At 43.4% G+C, this 22,523-nt stretch overlaps 1 protein-coding gene and 1 non-coding gene across 4 annotated transcripts in view; one reads left to right on the top strand and one right to left on the bottom strand.

The window, feature by feature from the left end:
* The first annotated feature begins 833 nt into the window (after window positions 1-833).
* Window positions 834-22,523, top strand: part of ABCG2 (ATP binding cassette subfamily G member 2 (JR blood group)) — a 142,316-nt gene continuing 120,626 nt past the window's right edge. Inside the window, exons 1-2 of one of the 3 annotated variants that reach the window (XM_063663876.1) lie at window positions 871-1,388; window positions 21,866-21,931. The gene's annotated coding sequence lies outside the window, so the exon portion shown is untranslated. Of the gene's footprint in view, window positions 1,389-21,865; window positions 21,932-22,523 lie in introns of all 3 variants that reach the window. The other 2 variants (XM_054485309.2, XM_063663878.1) reach the window with 2 other exon arrangements.
* On the bottom strand, window positions 5,571-5,674 carry LOC129035879 (U6 spliceosomal RNA). The gene has a single exon (XR_008502373.1). It is a non-coding gene; the product is annotated as a U6 spliceosomal RNA (small nuclear RNA).

Genomic DNA, 22,523 nt, shown 5'->3' with positions numbered 1-22,523 from the left:
ATCAGGATAGTGACTTAAATATAAACAGAACTTAACAGCAAGACAAATTCAGTAATCGGTATTTTGTCAATCTCATGAAATTTATCATGACAACTCTGTAAGGAAGGTATTATTGTTATCACTATTTTATTGTTGGGGAAGGCTTGGATTAAGAAGCTTTTCAAGGCCAGTAAACAGTGGAATTAGAAGCACTTAGTAAATGTCATATTTTTTCTTTTGACATCTATCATGTTTTCAGAATATGAAATGCCTATTTAACTCCAGCCTGGGTGACACAGTGAGATCCTGCCTCAGAAAAAAAAAAAAAAAAAAAAAGCCAGGTTTGGTGGCTCATGCCTGTGATCCCAACACTTTGGGAGGCTGAGGTGGGAGGACTGCTGGAGGCTAGGAGTTTGAGACTACCCTGGCCAGCATAACAAGACCCTGTCTCTAAAATACACACACACACACCCACCCACACACACAGAGAGAGAGAGAGAGGGAGAGAGAGAGAGAGAGAGAGAGAGAGAAATGCCTATTTAGCACAGTCTAGACTTCCTATTTTACTTTTGGTTTAGGAAAGAATAACATGAAAAGTATAGCATGCTCCAAATATAGAGCTTCTCGGTCCTCTTTAGATCTCTGGTGGGCCTTTGCATTGAAACCTAACTCTTTGTTTTGGTTTAATTCGCTTCCTTTTCAAATTATGTCATAGTCCTTCTTGGTTGTTTTTTTGTGTGTGCTAGAAGGCAGGGCCTGTGAGAGGAGACCCTCAGTTACATCAGGGTTAAAAAAGCACAGGAAGTTTACGCACAAAGCAAAGCCATTTGCTAGAATTGGTTTTTATCCTTCCGTTTCGAAAATAAAGTTGCTGTTTGTGTTGGAGATGCTGTCATCAGAATTCCGCGGCACAAAGAGAAAGACATAAAAATATCTCTCTGACATGTAAATTTCCCCCTTCTTCTAGCCCCTTGCTAGGAATGCCAGAAGAGGATCCCACGCTGACTGGAACCATTAGGTCTTTTGTTTGAATCCCAGTGATCGAGAAAGAAATGTGGTTCATAATCAGCTAGTAGTGGAGAAAAAAGGAACCCAAGGAGATAGGAGAGCTGTTAATTTCACTCGGGACATTTCCTGGAGGCTAGTTTACTCGGAAAACCTCAATGTTCCCTGGTAGCTGCAGGATCTACTTTGGGGTCTGCCAAGTTTCCTCTCTCATTCTTTCTCCTGCCCCAAGAGCAGGCAGGATGGAAAGTTCCTGGACTAATACTAGTCTGTTTAGTAGGCGTGGGTCCTGGTTGAAGTCTCTCTAGGAAAACTCGCAAGTGTAGAAATCTTCTCCGTATTTCCACTGTCTCTGCACTGAGATTTGGGCTGCTTTGCTTCCAGCGTCACACATCATAACTGAGGTGAGTTGTTTGTTTTTGTTTTTTCCAATCTTCATACTTCGTAGAAAATCTTTATTCTTTTTTGATATGTTCTTTAACAAATGTGTCACTTAAATTGGTACTTCTCATATATTAACTTGCATAGGTATCGCCTGGAGATCTTGCTGAAACGCAGGCTCTGCAGAACTCAGGGGGCCTGGGGTGGGCCTCTGATTCTGCACATCTCAGCTGACCTCTATGGACCACACTTTGAGTAAAAAGGGCTCAAACTCTGTCGGTTTTTTGCATTTTTGGAAGGGGTTGGGGATTGTAGGCAGGATAAGGGTATTTGGCTGAACACATGATTTATATTGAGCACCTGAGAAGACAATCAGACAACATCCCTTTCCTGGTTGTACCTACTTTGATGGCTATCTCTGTGCTTTGGGGTTTCTGTTAAGCAGATCCTAGGTTTGGTAAGCCAGATTACCCCTAAGTGAGAGAGGATGTTGGGCTTCTCTTTAGATTATATAGGCCACTTGGAGCAGAGCCAGAAATCCTTTTGTAATTTTTGCATTAACTGCCTATATCATGCCTCATCTGGTGTGGCTGGTGGTCACTTTGAACATTTCAGCTTAAATTAAAAATATGGCCAGGTGCGGCGACAGTGCGAGACTCTGTCTCAAAAAAATATATATATATATGGCCAGGTGCAGTGTAATCATGCCTGTAATCCCAGCATTTTGGGAGACCGAGGAGAGTGGATCATCTGAGGTCAGGAGTTCGTGACAAGCCTGGCCAATCTGGTGAAACCCTGTCTTTACTAAAAATACAACAATTAGCTGGGCGTGGTGTCACATGCCTCTAATCCCAGCTACTTGGAAGGCTGAGGCAGGAGAATCGCTTAAACCCAGGAGGCAGCATTTGCAGTGAGCCAAGACCGCGCCATTGTACTCCAGCCTGGGTGACAAGAGCGAAACTCTGTCTCTAATAATAATAATAATAATAATAATAATAACAATAATAAAGCATGCTAGAAAAAATAGCTGATTTCTTTCTCCTATCATTTGGAGTTGAAGATTATAAGGCATATGAATCTATTACATTGTTGAAAATCAGTTTGCTTAGGGAATAGAATGTATTTTATCCTCCTGTAACAGGCCTGGTAGTGTTCTTTAAATTCAGTATGTTCCCTGTCCTAAACAATTTACAGTTATCTGAAAGTTGCCTTTAACCCAAAAGAAACAAGACAAGAGGAAAAAAGAGAATGGAGAGGAAATATACCTATTGTGTCCCCAGTTGAGGGGAGAAAAAAGCAATGGGAAAAAAGTGGGGAGAAAAGGAGAATGGTGGCCAGGAGTTGACAGGAGACACAGCTTCACAAAATGAATAAAAGAAACCCTAGCCTGGAAATAGAATCTTTCCCACACATGCATGGGCGTTCTCCTAGAGTAGAAGCTTGTATCTTTCTTAGTTAGAAAAATGTGACAGAGACAGAGTAGGTAGGTTGTAAATTTTGTTGTTCTATTTTTTTATAGAAACGGGATCTCACTATGTTGCCCAGGCTGGTCTCGAATTCCTGGGCTCATGCGATCCTCCCATCTCGGCCTCCTAAAGTGCTGGGATTACAGGTGTGAGCCACTGTGTCCAGCCAATTTTGTTGTTCTAGTGAAGATGCTGAAGCCGTTTGTCATAAATCAAGGAAGGGCTATACAAGTGATAGTCAGAGGAGTGTGCAGGCCTGGTGAGGCCTGGTATGAATCCATGGAACTGTGTCTGGAGTTGGTTCCTTCTGGTGGGTTCTTGGTCTCGCTGACTTCAAGAATGAAGCTGCAAACCTTCGCAGCAAGTGTTATGGCTCACAAAAGTAGTGCGGACCCAAAGAGTGAGCAGCAGCAAGATTTATTATGAAGAGCGAAAGAACAAACCTTCTACAGTGTGGAAGGGGACCCAAGCGGTTGCCACTGCTGGCTCGGGTGGCCAGCTTTTATTCCCTTATTTGGCTCCGCCTATGTCCTGCTGATTGGTTCCTTTTACAGAGTGCTGATTGGTCCATTTTTACAGAATGCTAATTGGTGCGTTTACAATCCTTTAGATAGAGCGCTGATTGGTGCATTTTTATAGAGTGCTGATTGGTGCATTTACAATCCTTTAGCTAGACGCAGAGCACTGATTGGTGCGTTTACAATCCTTTAGCTAGACACAGAGTGCTGATTGGTGTGTTTTTACAGAGTGCTGATTGGTGCATTTACAATCCTTTAGCTAGACACAGAGTACTGATTGGTGTGTTTTTACAGAGTGCTGATTGGTGCATTTACAATCCTTTAGCTAGACACAGAGTGCTGATTGGTGCGTTTACAATCCTCTAGCTAGACAGAAAAGGTCTCCAAGTCCCCACTCGACCCAGGAAGTCCAGCTGGCTTCACCTCTCAGAACCACTGCCAGACAGACAGGAATCGCTTCTGTTTGAACTAAGTTTCAAATAACATTCCCTTCTATTATGGTCTATAATCAGAGGTTATGAAAAACTGTAACCCTTGTAGCATAAGCACTGACTGATCAGAATACAAGATAGTTGTAATCAGCCCACCCAACAGCAGATGGCAGGTAGGCAGTAAGCCTGTGTGGGGCTGAGTATCAGCCTAAGCTATCCCAGGTCTGAATTAGACTTTTTGGGGGTAGATTGTAAGGCTACAGATGACTTTAGAGACATACATTCTGGTTTCTACCATCATTTGCCAACTCTCTGGAACCATTTTCTCGGATGAGGCCATTTCCCTCTCTCTCAAGCCTGGAGTAATCCCTCAGTCCGGCTGTCTACTCCTGTGGCTGATACCGTAGAAAATAGAGTTCCCCTAGGGAACTACAAGACTCAAAATCCCATCTGCTTCCTGAACAGGAGAAGGGAAAGTGCAGTGTTACAGCAGAAAATGAAACCTGATTACCACATTATCCAACTGTACAAAGCACTGTCCCATACATTATCCCCTTGATTTTTCACAACCTTCCTGGAGTATATGGGTCAAGGAGATTGTAATTTCAACCTCTGAATGGAGAAACGAAGGTCCTAGTGAAGCAATTTGCCAAAGGCACACAGCTGGTCTGTGGGTGTGCTGGGATTCAAACTCAACGCTGGTTTGCTCCGAGTTCAGGTGCATCCTGTGCTTTTCTGGCCTCAGCATCTTCTCAAGACCTCTGATGACCTCTTGGTCTGTACAAGGGTTTGTTAACCTTTATGTCATAATTTGCAATCTTTGCATTAAAAATAATCCTATTTCTACTTTTTTTTGGTCAAAATTACTCATCTGTTTGTCTTAAGCTTTGTCTCCATTAAGGTCTTTACTCCCCAGGAAAAAAATGTTTGAGAGTAATGCTTCTCAAACTTTCTCAGGCTTAGATGTCACCTGGGGAGCTTGCTAAAACTCAAATCCTTGGGCTCCAACTCCAGAGATTCTGCTTCCCTAGGTCAGGCCCCAGGCGTGGGAATTGGCATTCTAATAAGCTCCCAGGTGATTTTAGTGCCACCACTCAGAGATCACACCTTCAAACAAAAGTCACAGCTCCAGTCAATATTTTAAAAGAATACATTTATGGTTTAGCGAGGGGGTATTAGTGTACTTTTGTATATGTATATTATTTATTTATTTTATTTATTTATTTTGAGACAGAGTTTCTCTCTTGTTGGCCAGCTGGAGTACAATGGCGCAATCTTGGCTCACTGCAACCTCCATCTCCTGGGTTCAAGCAATTCTCCTGCCTTAGCCTCCCTAGTAGCTGGAATTACAGTTGCCTGCCACCAGGCCTGGCTTATTTTTGTATTTTTAGTAGAGACAGGGTTTCACCATGTTGGCCAGGCTGGTCTCAAACTGCTGACCTCAGGTGATCCACCCGCCTCAGCCTCCCAAAGTGCTGGGATAACAGGAGTGATATTTGTTTTTATTTTTAAATATTTTTTAGACAGGGTATTGCTGTGTCACCCAGGCGGGAGTGTAGTGGCATGAACAAGGCTTACTACAGCCTCTACCTCAAGACTTCCATATCAACCTCCCGAGTAGCTGGGACCACAGGCACGTGCCACCACACACAGCGAATTTTTAAATTTTTTGTGGAGGCTGGGTCTTGGTACGTTGCCCAAGCTGGTCTCAAACTCCCGAGCTCAAATGATTCTCCCACCTCAGTCTCCCAGAGTGCTGGGATTACAGACTTGAGCCATGGCTTTTCTTTTTAAATATAAAATGCTTCACGAATTTGCGTGTCATCCTTGCCCAGGGGCCAAGCTAATCTTCTTTGTATCATTCCAATTTTAGTATATTTGCTGCTGAAAGGAACATGTTAGGGTGGTTAATAATACATTATCATGCCAGAATTCCTGGGTTTGAATATTAATGCTATCATATGTGCAAGCTATGAGATCCTGGGAAAGTTAGTCTTCTTATGCCTCAGTTGCCTAATCTATAAAATGAGAATAATAATACTACCTACCTCATAGTGTAGTTGTGAGGATTAAATGAGTTAGCAGTGCAGGACACAGAGTATCTCTGAGTTTGCTATGATTATCACTAAGTCTTGCTCAATAATTATACTTTACAATAGAAACACCAACAACAAGATTCACACCAATAGCAAATGTTCTTCTTGGTTGTAGGTGTTGCCCCAGGTTTAATCATGGTCAAACATGTTCTTACGTGTGTGAATATGAGGAACTAATTGTCCTGGGCTGTCAGCTAGCCTGGTTATGTAGGGCTTTCCACATCATTATGACAGATTGGACTTGACTCTGACATTGACGAAAAGCCGTCAACACAGCTTCAAGCTGGGAAGTGCAATCAGAATTGCATTTTAGAAATGTCTCTTGCTGTAGCATAGATGCCAGGTAGGAAGAAGGTGAGGCTGGAGGCAGAAACCTGTTTGAATAGACTGTTGCAATCATCCCAGAGAGAAATAATAAGACTTAAACTAAGTGATATGGTTTGGCTGTGTCCCCACCCAGATCTCTTCTTGAATTGTAGCTCCCATAATTCCATGTGTTGTGGGAGGGACCCAGTGGGAGATAATCGAATCATGGGGGCAGTTTCCTCCATACTGTTCTCCTGGTAGTGAATAAGTCTCACAAGATCTGATGGTTTTATAAGGGGAAACCCCTTTCACTTGGCTCTCATTTTCTGTCTTCCCTGTCACCATGTAAGATGTGCCTTTTGCCCTCCACCATCATTGTGAAAGGCATGTGGATTCCCCAGCCACGTGGAACTGTGAGTCCATTAAATCTCTTTTTCTTGATAAATTACCCAGTCTTGGGTATGTCTTTATCAGCAGTGTGAGAACGGACTAATACACTAAGGCAGTACGGTAAAGCACTGAGCAGACATCCCATCAGGAGCCTGTCATGACTCATATGATACCATATTAAAATACTCAGCTTATGCTTCCTGTCTACATCAAAGCCCTGTGAGAACTAAGATACAGTCTGCCTCCTATGGAGCCCCAGCCCCAGCTCGTAGTAGGTCCTTGATAGCTATTTGGTGAATAAATGGGTAAAGAATAGATGAAATCCTGCTGTGGTCTCCAAGGCTCTGTGATCTGGCCCTTGCCCCTTTCTCCAACCTCATCATGCCTCACTCTCCCCATTGTTCTTATCACATTGCCTTCCTCCAAGCCTTTGGAAATGCAGAACTGTGACTTCTAGTGTAGGGGTTGGCAAACTACTGCCTTTGTGACAAATCCTTCCTGCTAATTTTTATAAATAAGTTTTATTGGAACACAGCCATACCCACTTGTTTATGCACTGTCGACAACTGCTTTAGTGCTACAACGGCAGAGTAGAGGAGTCGTGACACAGCCCATACAATACAGCCTGTGAAGCCCAAAATATTCACTATCTGGCCCTTTACAAAAAAAAGTTTACCAACCCCTGCTGTAACCCTTTGAACTTGCTGTGACCTCTGATTTAAAACTCTACCCTCAATAAAGTTACAGTAATCAAAACAGTGTGGTCCTAACATAAAGACAGACATCCAGATCAATGGAATAGAATAGAAGGCCCTGAAATAAACCCCCGCACATGGCCAAGTGGTTTTTGGCAAAGGTGCCAAGACCATTCGATGGGAAAAGGACAGTCTTTTCAATAAATGGTGCTGGGGAAACTGGATAGCCACATGCAAAAGAATAACATTGGACCCTTACCTTACACCCTTACCTTACACCCTATACAAAAACTATCAAAGACACAAAGAGCTAAAACTGCAAAACTCTTAGAAGATAACATAGGGGAATGCTTCATGACATTGGCTGTGGCAGTGATTTCTTGGGTATCACTGCCCAAGATTTTGTTGCACAGGCAACAAAATAAAAATTAGATAAATTGGACTGCATCAAAATTAAAAAAAAATTTAAAACTTTTATGCATCAAAGGAGGATACTTTTGGCCCAGTGTGGTGGTGGGCACCTATAGTCCCAGCTATTCTAGAGGCTGAAGCAGGAGGATCGCTTGAGCCCAGGAAGTCGAGGTTGCAGTGAGTCATGATCATGCCACTGCATTCCAGCCTGGGCAACAAAGAGAGACCCTATTTCAAAAAAACAAACAAACAAAAAAGAGAACACTTTTTACTTGTCTTTTATCTTCTGCTTTTTGTTTTTTGTTTTTTGTTTTTGAGACAGGGTCTTACGCCCATTGCCCAGGCTGGGGTGCAGTGGCACCATCTTGGCTCATTTCAGCCTCAACTTCCCCAGCTCAGGTGATCCTCCCACTTTAGCCTCCCTAGGAGCTGGGACTACAGGCACCCGCCACCACACCCAGATAATTTTTTGCATTTTTTAGTAGAGAAGGGGTTTTGCTATGATGCCCAGGCTGGGCTCAAGTGATCCACCTGCCTTGGCTCCCCAAAGTGCTAGGATTACAAGTGTGAGCCACTGTGCCCAGTCTGGACACTTTCAAGAGAGTTAAAAGACAACCCACAGAATGGGAGAAAATTATATATTTGATAATGGGTTCATATCCAGAATACATAAAGAACTCCTACAGCTTAACAACAAAAAAGGATTAAAAAGTAGGCAAATGACTTGAATAGACATTTCTTCAAAGAAAATATATAAATGGCTAATAAGCACATGAAAAGATGCTCACCATCACTAGTCACTAGGGAAATGCAAGTCAGCACCATGATGAGATATCACTTCACCCCGATAAGGATGACCATTATTTGCAAAAAAAAAAAAAAAATGCCTTTCTGGTGGTTCTGACCTCCCCATGTGAACATACCTCTTACAAAAAATCTCCTTCATCCCTCTCCAGATGAGGAAAAGAGGAAATACAAGAAGTGGCTGGTACAGAGCCCCAGTTCCTACTTCAGGGATGTGAAATGCCCAGGATGCTATAATCATCATGATCATTAACCATGCACACACAGTAGTGGTGTGTGCTGGTTGCTTGTATTAGTCCATTCTCACACTGCTATGAAGAAATACCTGAGACTGGATAATTTATAAAAGAAAGAGGTTTAATTAACTCACAGTTCCACAGGGCTGGGAAGGCCTCAGTAAACTTACAATCATGGCAGAAGGGGAAGCAAACACATCCTTCTTCACATGGCAGCAGCAAGAAGTGCAGAGTGAGGGGGTGGAAAGGCCCTTATAAAACCATCAGATCTCATGAGAACTCACTATCATGAGAACAGCATGAAGGTAACTGCCCTCATGATTCAATTACCTCCCACTGGGTCCCTCCCGTGACATGTGGGGATTATGGGAACTACAATTCAAGATAAGATTTGGGTGGGGACACAGCCAAACCATATGATTCCTCACCTGACCCTCCCAAATCTCATGTCCTCACATTTTAAAACACAATCATGCCCTTCCAACAGTCCCCCAAAGTCTTAACTCATTCCAGCATTAACCTAAAAGTCCAAGTCCTAAGTCTTATCTGAGAAAAGGCAAGTCCCTTCCACCTATGAGCCTGTAAAATCAAAAGCGAATTAGCTACTTCCTATACACACCCATTCCAAATGGGACAAATTGGCCACAGTGAAGGGGCTACAGGCCCCATGCAAGTCTGAAATCCAATTGGGCAGTCATTAAACCTTAACATTCCAAAATGATCTCCTTTGACTTCATGTCTCACATCCAAGTCACCCTGATGGAAGAGGTAGGTTCCCATGGCCTTGGGCAGGTCTTCCTCTGTGGCCTTTCAAGGTATAGCCCCCCTTCCTGCTTTCGTGGCTGGTGTTGAGTGTCTGCAGCTTTTCCGGGTGCACAGGGCAAGCTGTTGGTGGATCTACCATTCTGGGGTCTGGAGGACGGTGGCCCACTCCTCATAGCTCCACTAGGCAATGCCCCATGGGGGACTCTGTGTGGGGGCTCCAACAACATGTTTCCCTTCCACGCTGCCTGTATTAGTCCATTTTCACACTGTTGATAAAGGCATACCCGAAACTGGGCAATTTACAAAGGCAAGAGGTTCAATGGCAAACTCATGTTTCCACATGGCTGGGAGAGCCTCAATCATGGCAGAAGGTAAGGAGTAGCAAGTCACATCTTATGTGGATGGTGGCAGGCAAAGAGAGAGCTTATTCAGGGAAACTCCTATTTTTTTAAACCCTCAGATCTCATGAGACCCATTCACTATCATGAGAACAGTGGCCCATGATTCAATTACCTCCCACCAGGTCCGTCCCACAACACATGGGAATTCAAGATGAGATTTGGGTGGGGACACAGCCAAACCATATCACTGCCCCAGCAGAGGTTCTCCATGAAGGCTCTGCCCTAGAAGCAGACTTCTGTCTGGACATCCAGGCATTTCCATACTTCCATACATTTCCTCCGAAATGTAGGTGGAGGTTCCCAGTCTTCAATTCTTGACTTCTGCACACCTGCAGGCCCAACATCATATGGAAACTGCCAAGGCTTGGGGCTTACACCCCCTGAGGCAATGGCCTGAGCTGTACGTTGGCCCCTTTAGCCACAGATGGAGTGGCTGGGATGCAGGGCACCAAGTCCCAAGGTTGCACACAGCAAGAGGGCCCTGGACCTAGCCCAGGAAACCATTTTTCCCTCCTAGTCTTCAGGGCCTGTGAGGGGTTGGGCTGCTGTGAAGGTCTCTGACATGTCCTAGAGACATTTTCTCCATTGTCTTGGTGATTAACATTCAGCTCCTTGTTACTTATGCAAATTTCTTCAGTGTGCATGAATTTCTCCCCAGAATAAGGGTTTTCTTTTCTATTGCATTGTCAGGCTGCAAATTTTCCAAACTTTTATGCTCTGCTTCCTCTTGAATGCTTTGCTGCTTAAAAATTTCTTCCACCAGATACCCTAAATCATCTCTCTCAAGTTCAAAGTTCCACAGATCTCTAGGGCAGGGACAAAATGCCACCAGTCTTGTTACATAGCAAGAGTGACCTTTACTCCAGTTCCCAAGAAGTTCCTCATCTCCATCTGAGACCACCTCAGCCTGGACTTTATTGTCCATATCACTATCAGCATTTTGGTCAAAACCATTTAACAAGTCTCTAGGAAGTTCCAAACTTTCCCACATCCTCCTGTCTTCTAAGCCCTCCAAGTCTCTAGGAAATTCCAAACTTTCCCACATTTTCCTGTCTTCTTCTGAGCCCTGCAAACTGTTCCAATCTCTGCCTGTTACCCAGTTCCAAAGTCGTTTCCACATTTTTGGGTATCCTTATAGCAGCAACCCACTCTCTATGGTACCAATTTACTGTATTAGTCCATTCTCATGCTGCTATGAAAAAATACCCGAGACTGAGTAGTTTATTTTTATTTTATTTATTTATTTATTTTGAGACACAGTTTCACTCTGTTGCCTAGGCTGGAGTGCAGTGGCGTGATCTCAGCTCGCTACAACCTCTGCCTCCCAGGTTCAAGCGATTCTTGTACCTCAGCCTCCCTAGTAGCTGGGATACAGGTCCACACTAACACACCTGCCTAATTTTTGTATTATTAGTAGAGATGGAGTTTCACCATGTTGGCCAATCTGGTCTTGAACTCCTGACCTCAAGTGATCCTCCCACCTTGGCCTCCCAAAGTGCTGGGATTACAGGCTTGAGCCACGGTACCCAGCCAGAGACTGGGTAATTTATAAACGGAAGAGGTTTAATGGACTCACAGTTCTACAGGGCTGGAGAAGCCTCAGGAAGCTTACAGTCATGGCAGAAGGGGAAGCAAACATGTCCTTCACACACTATCAGGAAGGAGAAGTGCTGAGCAAAGAGGGGTGGGCAAGTGCCTAATAAAACCATCAAATCTCATGAGAACTTACCATCACAAGAACAGCATGAGGGTAACTGCCCGCATGATTCAATTATCTCCCACCAGGTCCTTCCCATGACACATGGGGATTATGGGAACTACAATTCAAGATGAGATTTTGGTAGGGACATAGCCAAACCATATCACTGCTCTACCATTCTCTGTCAGCCTACAGGAGGCAAAGCAAGGCTGACAGAAGGATGCTCCTTCAGGAGGAAGCAGCAGTAAAAGCACTTTGAATCAAGATAAATGGGAAACCACCCCAATAAACACATTTTAGATATTTTAGAAAAAGAAAGAAATACACACACAAATTGAAAATAACAATTGTTGGCAAGAATGTGGAGAGATTGGAACTCTTGTGCACTGTTGGTGGAATGTAAAATGGTGTAGCTACTGTGGAGAACAGTATGGTGGTTCCTCAAAAAACTAACCATAGAATTACCATACAATCCCACAATTCCACTTCTAGATATACACCCAAAAGAACTGAAAGCAAGGGCTCAGACAGATGTTTATACACCCATATACATAACAGCATTATTTACAACAGCCAAAAGTGGAAGCAACCCTAATGTTCATCAACTGTTGAATGAATAAACAAAATGTGGTATACACAGAGAATGGAGGATTATGCAGCCTCAAAAGGGATGAAAATTCTGACTGCAGCATGAATGAACCTTGAAGACATTATGCTAACAGAAATAAGGACAAATTCTACATGATTCCACTTATATTAGGTACTGAAGGTAGTCAAATTCATAGAGACAGAAAGTAGAATGGTTGCCACTGAGGACAGGGTGGAGTGAAAAGTTGTTTAATGGGCAAGAAGTTTCAGTTTGGAAGATGAAAGAAGTTCTAGAGATGGATGGTAGTGATGGTTGCACAGCAATGAATATACTTAATGCCATAAAACAGTACACTTAAAAATGATTTGAGCCTGTAATCCCAGCACTTTGGGAGGCCGAGACGGGCGGATCACGAGGTCAGGAGATCGAGATCATCCTGGCTAACATGGGGAAACCCCATCTCTACTAAAAATACAAAAAAAATAGCCAGGCGTGGCGGTGTGCGCCTGTAGTCCCAGCTGCTGGGGAGGCTGAGACAGGAGAATGGCGTGAACCTGGGAGGCGGAGCTTGCAGTGAGCGGAGATCACGCCATTGCACTCCAGCCTGGGCGACAGAGCAAGACTAGGTCTCAAAAAAAAAAAAAAAAAAAAAAAGATTTGAATGGTACATTTTTATATTATGAATATTTTACCACAGTAGAAGAAAATAAAACAACTCTAACCTCAGGTATTTGCATGTCTGCCTCCTACTTATTCTTCAGTTTTCTGCTTAAATAGCATGTCCTCAGGGAAGCCTCTTCTATTGCTCTATGTAATTTCCTTGTAGAACATATCACTATCTGAAATTACCTTTTTTATACGTGCTATCATCTGTCTTCTCCATTAGAATATAAGCTTTTCAAGCATAAGATCTTTGCTTGATTCAAAGCTGTATCCTAACACTTCGTTTTTGTCACATAGCAGCTATTCAGTGAATACTTGTGGAATAGTGTACTGAGAAAAAAGAAAGGGCTCCACCTGGAGGTTGTATTAGTAAATGAACTCTGTGGGAATTTTAAATGTACAATACTCAAAAGTAAAAATCAAACTGAACATTTAACTTCAAAACAGTATTAGCCGTGATAGTGGAGTGAGAAGTCATGAAGAAAAGTGTACAAGCACATCTGTGTAAAATATTTCCCTTCATGCAGTTTTCACATCAACTCCCTGCTCAGGTTCCCAATTCCCAGGACCTCAGCAATTCCCGTATTTCCTTTCTATGTATCGCCTGTTCATTTACCTACTGTCAATGGCTTCTTTGGTGCTACAGTGCCAACATGGAGTGATTGGAAAAACACTGCAAGGCCCACAAGCCTAAAATATTCACTATCTGGCCTTTTACAGAAAAAGGCCTTTTACCAACCAACCCATGACGTAGGTAAAGATAATAGACTAGAGATATTGTCTACTCTTCTCTGAGAACTTTCATGATAGTCATTCAAGTCAATCAAGAAATGTTTATTGGGATTGGAGACTATTATTCTAAGTAACTCAGGAATGGAAAACCAAACATTGTATGTTCGTATGTTCTCACTCATAAGTAGGGGCTAAGCTATGAAGATGCAAAGGCTTAAGAATGACACAGTGGACTTTGGGTACTCGGGGGAAAGGGTGGGAAGGGGGTGAGGGATAAAAGATTGCAAATTGGGTTCCGTGTGTACTGCTCCGGTGATGGGTACACCAAAACTTCACAAATCACCACCAAAGAACTTACTCATGTAACCAAATACCACCTGTTCCCCAAATCTTAGGGAAATAAAAAATTAATTAAAAAACAAGAGAAATGTTTACTGAGTTCCTACTATGTTTCCAGCACTGTGTTAGTCACTGGGGATAGAACGGTGAATGAAATAGAAATCCCTGCTGTTACAAAGCTCACTTTCTAGAGGGAGAGGGACAAATAATAAACAATAAACAAATAAATAATGTATGTTAGACGGTGAGAAGGGTTACAGACAGATGCATAGTAAGAAGTAATCAGGAGGGCAAAGAAAGGTTTTGCAATTTTAAACAGAGTGGTTGGGGTAGGCCTTGTTAAGAGGTTGACATTTGAGCAAATCTTTGAAGAAAGACTGAGAGGGAATGAAGAGGCCATCTGGGAGGAAAGTATTTCAGGTAGAGGGAACGGAGGCAGGAACATGTCTAGCATGCTAGAGAAACACCTAGGAGACCAGTGAGGATAGCAGAAACATTGTACCCGGGTTCTCACCCTCACGAGTTCCTTTTTTTTTTTTTTTAATTTTTAGAAACACAGTCTTACTCTGTCAACCAGTCTGGAGTGCAGTGGCGTGATCATAGCTCACTGCAGCCTCAAACACCTGGGCTCAAGCAATCCTTCCACTTCAGTCTCCTAAGTAGTTGAGACTACAGGAACATGCTACTGTGCACTGCTAATATTTTATTTTTAGAGTCTGGGTCTATGTTGCCCAGGGTAGCCTTGAACTCCTGGCTTCAAGAGACCCCACTGCCTCAGCTTCCCAGAGTGCTGGGATTACAGGCGTGAGCCACCATGCTTAGTCCCATGCATCCATGCATTCTTTTTTTTTTCTTTTTTTTTTTTTTTTAAGGCAGGGTTTCACTCTGTTGCCCAGGCTGGAGTGCTGTGGCGTGATCTTGGCTCACTGCAACCTCCACCTACCGGGTTCAAGCAATTCTCCCACCTCAGCCTCCTGTGTAGCTGGGACTATACTCTTGTAATTTTTAGTAGAGACAGGGTTTCACCATGTTGGCCAGGCTGGTCTTTAACACCTGAGCTCAAGTGATCCGCTCGCCTCGGCCTCACAAAGTGCTGAGATTATAGACATGAGCCACCGCACCTGGCCTCCATGCATTCTTGTTATGTGCAAATATTGACTGCTGGTTTAAGGTATCTTCCCCTTCCTGTAGGACAACATCCTAACCTTGCAGGGTATCCCTGCTCACACTATAATTAAGCCTTAGGCAGGCCAATTCACTGTTCTATCAAGCCAGCTGCTCTGTAAGATCTAGGTATATACTGAATTTTGAGAATATGAGACCTCTTTTACCATAATATGTGCCCATGATCACAGACGATATTATATGGAATACTAAGGCAACAGATAAGGCATTCTGTAACTTCATAATAGTGGTATTAGTAGAAGCTCTGCAGGCAGGGAATAAAATGTAAAAAAAAAAATTTTTTTTTTTTGAGACGGAGTCTTGCTCTGTCACCCAGGCTAGAGTGCAGTGGCATGATCTTGGCTCACTGCAACCTCCACCTCCCGGGTTCAAGTGATTCTCCTGCCTCAGCCTCTCAAGTAGCTGGGATTACAGGTGCCCACTGCCACGACCAGGTAATTTTTGTATTTTTAGTAGAGAGGGGGTTTCACCATGTTGGTCAGGCTGGTCTTGAACTCCTGACCTCAGGTGATCTGCCCTCCTCGGCCTCCCAAAGTGCTGGAATTACAGGCGTGAACCACTGCGCTTGGCCACAGTGCAAAATTTTATCCAGAATATGTAGCTATTCCTGAGAAGATAAAAGGCTGTTCTTTTTATGTTGGGAAGAGTTCACACAATCAGCTACTACTAGGTGGCCATCTGGTCACCCTGGACAATAGTGCCTTATCAGCGGCTTAGTGTTGACTTTGGCTGTTGGTCAATGGGACATTCAGCAGTAGTTATGTATAGTCAGAGCAGCCTTGGTGAGGGAAAACCATGTTATTAGCTCACATGTAGCTTCCTTCCATGCTGGCACAGTTTGCACACGGAGCCACTGAACAAGCACTGGGATACCTGGAGAAAGAGGCTTACTGACATTCACAAAATAGATCATCTTGATCATCTGATTTTTGAGAACCTCTACCATCGTGATACAATCTACTGGATGTACACGCAGCACAAAAATATTCCCACCCTCTGTGTCCATTCCAAAAGGTCCATGCATAGTCCATCTAATCGCCAATTTTTCAATTAGTTTTTTTCAAGTCTCCAACCAGCCAGCCAATCCAGTAGCCACCGCTCATAAGTCATTAGAGATCTTTGTGCCTTAAGCCATGAAGTAAACAGCCAGATATATCACTCAAGGTTCTGTCCACTGGGAGGATTTCCCTTCAGCACAGTCTTTAGCAGTCACGCCTAAGTGGGTTTAACAGTTTCGCCTAAGTGTAGTCGTCCCCTTCTTGTCAGTGTCAGCATCATTTTCAGATCCATAATGCGCAAGCTAGCCCCCATAACAAAGAAATACCCTGCCCAAAATGTCAGTGGGGCCAAGGTTGAGAGAAACACTGGTTTGAAGGAAGATTCATGGTATTCATCGGTGGATGGAAGAGCTTTCAGTCTCCGAACTGACATAGGTCTGGGAATTAGGTACAACGCACAATTTGGCAACTCGAGTTAGGTTTCTGCCTAATGGACCTAGATTTTTTTCTGCCTAGATGTCAAGCAGCATCTTAGGAAGCAGTGAATTAATGATTTTTCAGCACCCCATCATCCATTAGCCCTTGCCAGGGGGCACAGCAGATCAAAGCAGTTTGATTACTATTCCATCTCTGTGGTTTACTGTGGTAGTTGCACCATGTTGTCCCTAACAGTGAAGCTACTACCTGGCCTTTGACATGCCAGGACCCCATTATTCCCACTGAAATGAAAGCACACATTTTCACTGCAGCCTTGTCCAGCAACAGCTGTGACCTGCAGTGCTCCTTGAGCATGCTAGTCCCTGACTCACTAGTGCACTTCCTCATGTCTTAGTGAAAGGAGAGTTTTTTGAACCTTACCAGAAGAGTCAAGTTAGTAAATGGCTGAGAAGATTGAACATAATGGACCGAGTCCTATTTCCTTGAATTTTGTAACTCTTTGTCTATAATATGTTAGGGAATTTCTGGCATTTCAACCTCATTAACTCCAAACTATCATTGAGTCCAGGATTTCATTGGCTAACCTTTTCAGACTGTTAGGACCATCCCCAGTACTCCAGCCAATATGCTATATTCTAAATCCTGGGGGAGTACACCCAGATCAATTAATTTGGCTTAAATATTATACTTTATCCCCATTGGTCTAATACCCTTATAATTTACACTCTCAGCTCTTCCCCAGTCCTCTTCTGATATCTGGCAAAGTCATGCAACTCTCTCTTTTTTTTTTCCAAAATTTTTTTAAGACTGTCTCATTCTGTCACCCAGGCTGGAGTGCAGTGACATAATTATGGCTCACTGAAACCCCAACGTCCTGGGCTCAAGTGATCCTTCTGCCTCAGCCTCCCATACAGCTGGGACTACAGGTGTGCACCACCTTGCATGGCTAATAATTTTTTAAATTTTTGTAGGCCAGACATTGTGGCTCTCGCCTATAATCCCAACACTTTGGGAGGCCAAGGCAGGAGAATCACTTGAGCCCAGGAGTTGAGTTCAGCCTAGGCAACATAGCAAGACCTGATCTCTACAAAAACAAACAAGGAAACAAACAAACAAAAACAGATTTGAGTGCGGTGGCATGTACCTCTGGTCCCAGCTACTTGGGAGGCTGAGATGGGAGAATCGTTACAAAAAAACTTTTTTTGTAGAGATGGGATCTTTGTTGCCCAAGCTGGTCTTGAACTCCTGGGCTCAAGCGATCCTCCTGCCTCAGCCTACCAAAGTGCTGGGATTACAGGCATGAGCCACCACACCTGGCCCAACTCTCTCAGTATACAGATTCTCTCTTCTCCTAGAGAAGACCTGCACTGCTCTCTCTGGCATATTGTTCCAGTTATCTATCCCTACCTAACAAACCACTCTAAAACTTAAAGGCTTAAAACAATTCGTCATGTGTCTCATCGTTCTGATTGGAGTGGATTTGAGAGAGAATGGGGGAGGGATTGGAGAAGTGAGTATCTTTTGAAGAGTTTTGTTGTAAAAGAGAACAAAACGATAGAGCAGTAGTTGGAAGATGTGGAATCAAGAGGAATATTTTTGAGGATGGGGGAAATAGATAACAGTGGGCCAGTGGTGGTAATCCCAGCACTTTGGGAAGCTGAGGCGGGTAGACTGTTTAAGCCCAAGAGTTTGAGACCAGCCTGGGCAACATAGCAAGACCTTGTCTCTACAAAAAATACAGAAATTGGCCAGGCATGGTGGTGTGCGCCTGTAGTCCCAGTTACTTAGGAGGCTGAGGTAGGAGGACCACTTGAGCCCAGGAGTTCAAGGCTTCAGTGAGCTATGATTGCACCACTGCACTCTAACCTGGGTGACAGAATGAGACTTTGTCTCACAAAAAAAAAAAAAAAAAAAAAAAAGGAGGCCGGGCATGGTGGCTCATGGCTGTAATCCCAGCACTTTGAGAGGCTGAGGTGGGCACAGGTCACAAGGTCAGGAGATCAAGACCATCCTTGCCAACATGGTGAAACCCCATCTCTACTAAAATACAAAAAATTAGCCGGGCATGGTGGCATGCGCCTATAGTCCCAGCTACTCAGGAAGCCGAGGCAGGGGAATCGCTTGAACCCGGTAGGCGGAGGTTGCAGTGAGCCAAGATCGCACCACTACACTCCAGCCTGGTGACAGAGCAAGACTCCATCTCAAAAACAAACAAAAAGAAATATAGCATGTTTATACTGTGGGGGAAATAAATCAGTGGAGAGGAATATATATATATATATATGCAATGATATAGAAAAGAAAGGGGAAAAGTGCTGTTACTGAGTTAGGAAAAAGGGGATGGGACTTCATGCAAAGTAGAGACATTGCCTTAGGCCTTAGTAACATGGACAGTTCCTCTAGGGTAGGGTAATAGGAGAGAAGGCAGAGGATGCGGGTGGGTGGGCCGATATGGTGAACAGAATCTGAAGTTCTCTCTTTTGCTTACTTCAGTTTTCTCAGTAAGGTAGGACATAAGGTTATCATCTGAGAATGACTATGGGAGGGGAAAGATGAAAATGTTTTGGTGTTGAAATAGGAAACAGAAGAGTGAATGGGCTAGGGAAGTACAGTATGAGTTGTCAGGCATTACTGAGGGTCCCGGCATTGAGATTCTTGATCAAGAATTTAAAATCAGATAATTACAGGTCTTTGTGGCTCAAGCCAGTAATCCCAACAGTTTGAAAGGCTAAAGCGGGAAGATTGCTTGAGCCCAGGAGTGTGAGACCAGCCTGGGCAATACAGTGAGACCCCGTCCCTACAAAGAATTTTTAAAAATTAGCTCGGTGCAGTGGCATTCATTGGTAGTCCCAGCTACTCAGGAGGCTGAGGTGGGAAGATCATTTGGGCCCCAGAGTTCAAAGGCTGAAGTGGGCTAAGATCTCGCCACTGCACTCTCCAGCCTGGGTAACAGGGCAAAACCCTGTCTCAAAAGAAATAAAAATTCAAACACAAAATCAGATAATTTATTATTCTTCTGTGTTTTTCTCCACCCACATTCAACTGCAGGGGTACAGGCACAGAGCAGGGGAGACAGGAATTTAACTAGGGTTTGTGGTTTTGCCAAGCGAGTGACAAAGCAAAAGGGGAGCAGAGGAGCTGAGGGCGTTTGCAAGGGTGTAATTATAATGATCATGGAATTTCGGCAGGTATAGTGACTAAAGAAAGCAGTGAGGGGTGAGGCACAGTGAAATACTGGTGTAATTAATGGGTTGTAGGCCCTGGTGGAGCAAGGTCAAAGGATTGCCGGAGTTGGGTTACTAGAGGGGTTTAGGTGGAAAGATAGACTATGCTTACAAAGTTCTATTGCATGATCTGCAAGTACATAGCTAACGCAGGGTGGAGAACAAGATCACTGAAGGAGAGAAGTTCAAGGGAGTCAGAGGCCAGAGTGCTGGGGAGATCGTTTTCAGAGATACTGAATTCACCAAGAATTAAGACAGAAGTAGTGTCACAGAGAGTGACAGTACCAGGAGCTACAATTACTGATACACGCCGGAGATGCTTCTGAAATCTGAAGATGGCAGCAACCATGCAGGGGTAGTCAGTGTTAAAGTGTAATGACATGAAATTCAAAGCTGAGATCTTCTGGGGAAAGTTATTAGATGATCCACTTTGGGATGTTCATATTTTTTGGTAGTCTCTCATCTCAGAATAAGCAATATCAGAAAGTGAAATTTTAATCACAAGAGGGCGCCGGAGTCCAGCAAATGATTACTTTTGGTTTTCACCTAAAGCTAGGGCAATCATACTTTTGAGAGAGAAGAGGCCACTACTAATAATTATTTGGGGGCGAGATGTATAAATTGGGACATAGGCTCACACCTTCTCCTACACTATGTAAGCATGGGCAATTTAAGAATGAACTAGCTGTGTACCAAAAGCTCTAATTCCCATAAATCACTCTAAATGCTTTTGACTGCAATCAGGTAAGAGAAAAATGGCCAAACTTGATTTTATCTGGAAGAGAGGATTGAGAAAGACTTTCCCCTCTGGCCCACATCTCTAGTTATATTTATTGCGTATCCCATTTTTCCCTTTAGTGCAGTACCAGTTTGACTGTATCTTCAAGTTAAGAGAATTGCTGTATTCCCCAAAATATCTTGGTCATTTGAAAGTAAAGAGTTCTTGGCCGGGCACAGTGGCTCACGCCTGTAATCCCAGCACTTCAGAAGGCAAAGGTGGGCGGATCACGTTGTCAGGAGATCGAGCCCATCCTGACTAACATGGTGAAACCCCGTCTCTACTTAAAATACAAAAAAATTACCCAGGTGTGGTGGTGTATCCTGTAGTCCCAGCTACTCGGGTGTTAAGGCAGAAGAATCACTTGAACCTGGGAGGCGGAGGTTGCAGTGAGCGGAGATCGCGCCATTGCACTCCAGCCTGGACAACAGAGTGAGACTCCATCTCAAAAAGAAAATTAAAACGAAAACATGATGATGGAAATAACAGACACTGGGGTCTCCAAAAGTGGGGGGGCGGGGGTTGAACAATTACCTATCAGGTGCAATGTTCACTATTTGGACATTGGGTACACTAGAAGCTCAATCCCCACCAGTGTGCAATCTACTTATGTAACAAACAAGCACATGCAACCCTGAATCTAAAATAAAATAATTTTTAAAATACACAATGAAAATGGCTTTTGTTAAGTCTCCTGTTTAGCACATTCTCTCCTTAATTAGCCAAACTACTCTCTCTTCTTTTACAATTTTTTTTTTTTTTTTTTTTTAAGGGACCAGGCCTCTCTGTGTTGCCCAAGCTAGAGTGCAGTGGCTAATCCCTGGTGCAGTCACAGGGCACTACAGCCTCGAGTTCCTGGCCCCAAGAAATCCTCTCACCTCATTCTCCTGAGTAGCTGGGAATACAGGGGCAGAACATGGCATCTGCGCCTCTTCTTAACAAATGCAAATAAAATCAACTCTGGCTTCTGGTATTCCTTGAAAAAAATGTATGTATGGGTCAGGTGTGGTGGCTTATGCCTGTCATTCCAGCATTTTGGGAAGAAGCTAGGAGTTCGAGACCAGTGTGGGCAACAAAGCAAGATGGTCTCTATAAAATATTAGCCAGTTAATGGTGGCAAGTGCCTATATTCCCAGGTACTCAGGGGCTGAGCTGGGAGAATTGCTTGAACCTAGGAGTTTGAGGCTGCAGTGAGCTATGATTGTACCACTGCACTCCAGCCTGGGCAACAGAGCAAGATCCCATCTCTTAAAAAGAAAAGAAAAAGTATGTATTTATAGCTACCAGCACACTTTTAACCATATGGGGCTTATTTTTACCATTCTTTTTGCTTTAGAACAACATCCTTCATCCTCACTGAATGGGATGAATGTAAATAGGACCTCAAGAAAATAAGGCAAAGGTAAGTCTGCTGGGGAGAGCATTTCAAAATAAATTACAAATAGATTTTACAATTTATTTTACTCTCCTTCAACGAACACAAAAATATTGCATTACTAGCCAGGCACAATGGTGCCTGCCTGCAGTCCCAGCCACTGGAGGCTGAGGCAGGAAGGTTGCTTGAGCTCAGGAGTTCCAGTCCAGCTTAGGCAACATAGAGAGGCACTGTCTTAAACGTATATATGTATATGTGTGTGTGTGTGTGTGTGTGTGTGTGTGTAGGATTACTTACATTACTTACATCTTTAACCTAATTATATCTAATTCAATCAAAACATATTTTATTACCAACTTATATGTACATGAGCATTCTACACCTGTAGGAATACCCACAAGGTAATAGTCTTATACAGGATGCTTAGGGTATTTTGTTTTGTTTTGTTTTATAAGACACATCTTTAAGATGCATTCAAAGAGTGATCTACCACTAGGGTACAAAAGCAAAAAACGTATTCAGTCAAAAATAACTGACAACTGGGGAAAATGGTGAAGAGCAGAGAGGATTCTGTTTATTAGTTTTATCTTTAGGTTATCTTTGGCAAAGGAAAAGCACA

This window comes from Pongo pygmaeus, chromosome 3, assembly GCF_028885625.2.
Source record: "Pongo pygmaeus isolate AG05252 chromosome 3, NHGRI_mPonPyg2-v2.0_pri, whole genome shotgun sequence".
In the NCBI taxonomy this organism is placed as follows: domain Eukaryota; kingdom Metazoa; phylum Chordata; class Mammalia; order Primates; family Hominidae; genus Pongo; species Pongo pygmaeus.
Note: the sequence above shows the minus strand (reverse complement) of the source record. Positions and strands in the feature narration are given on the sequence as shown.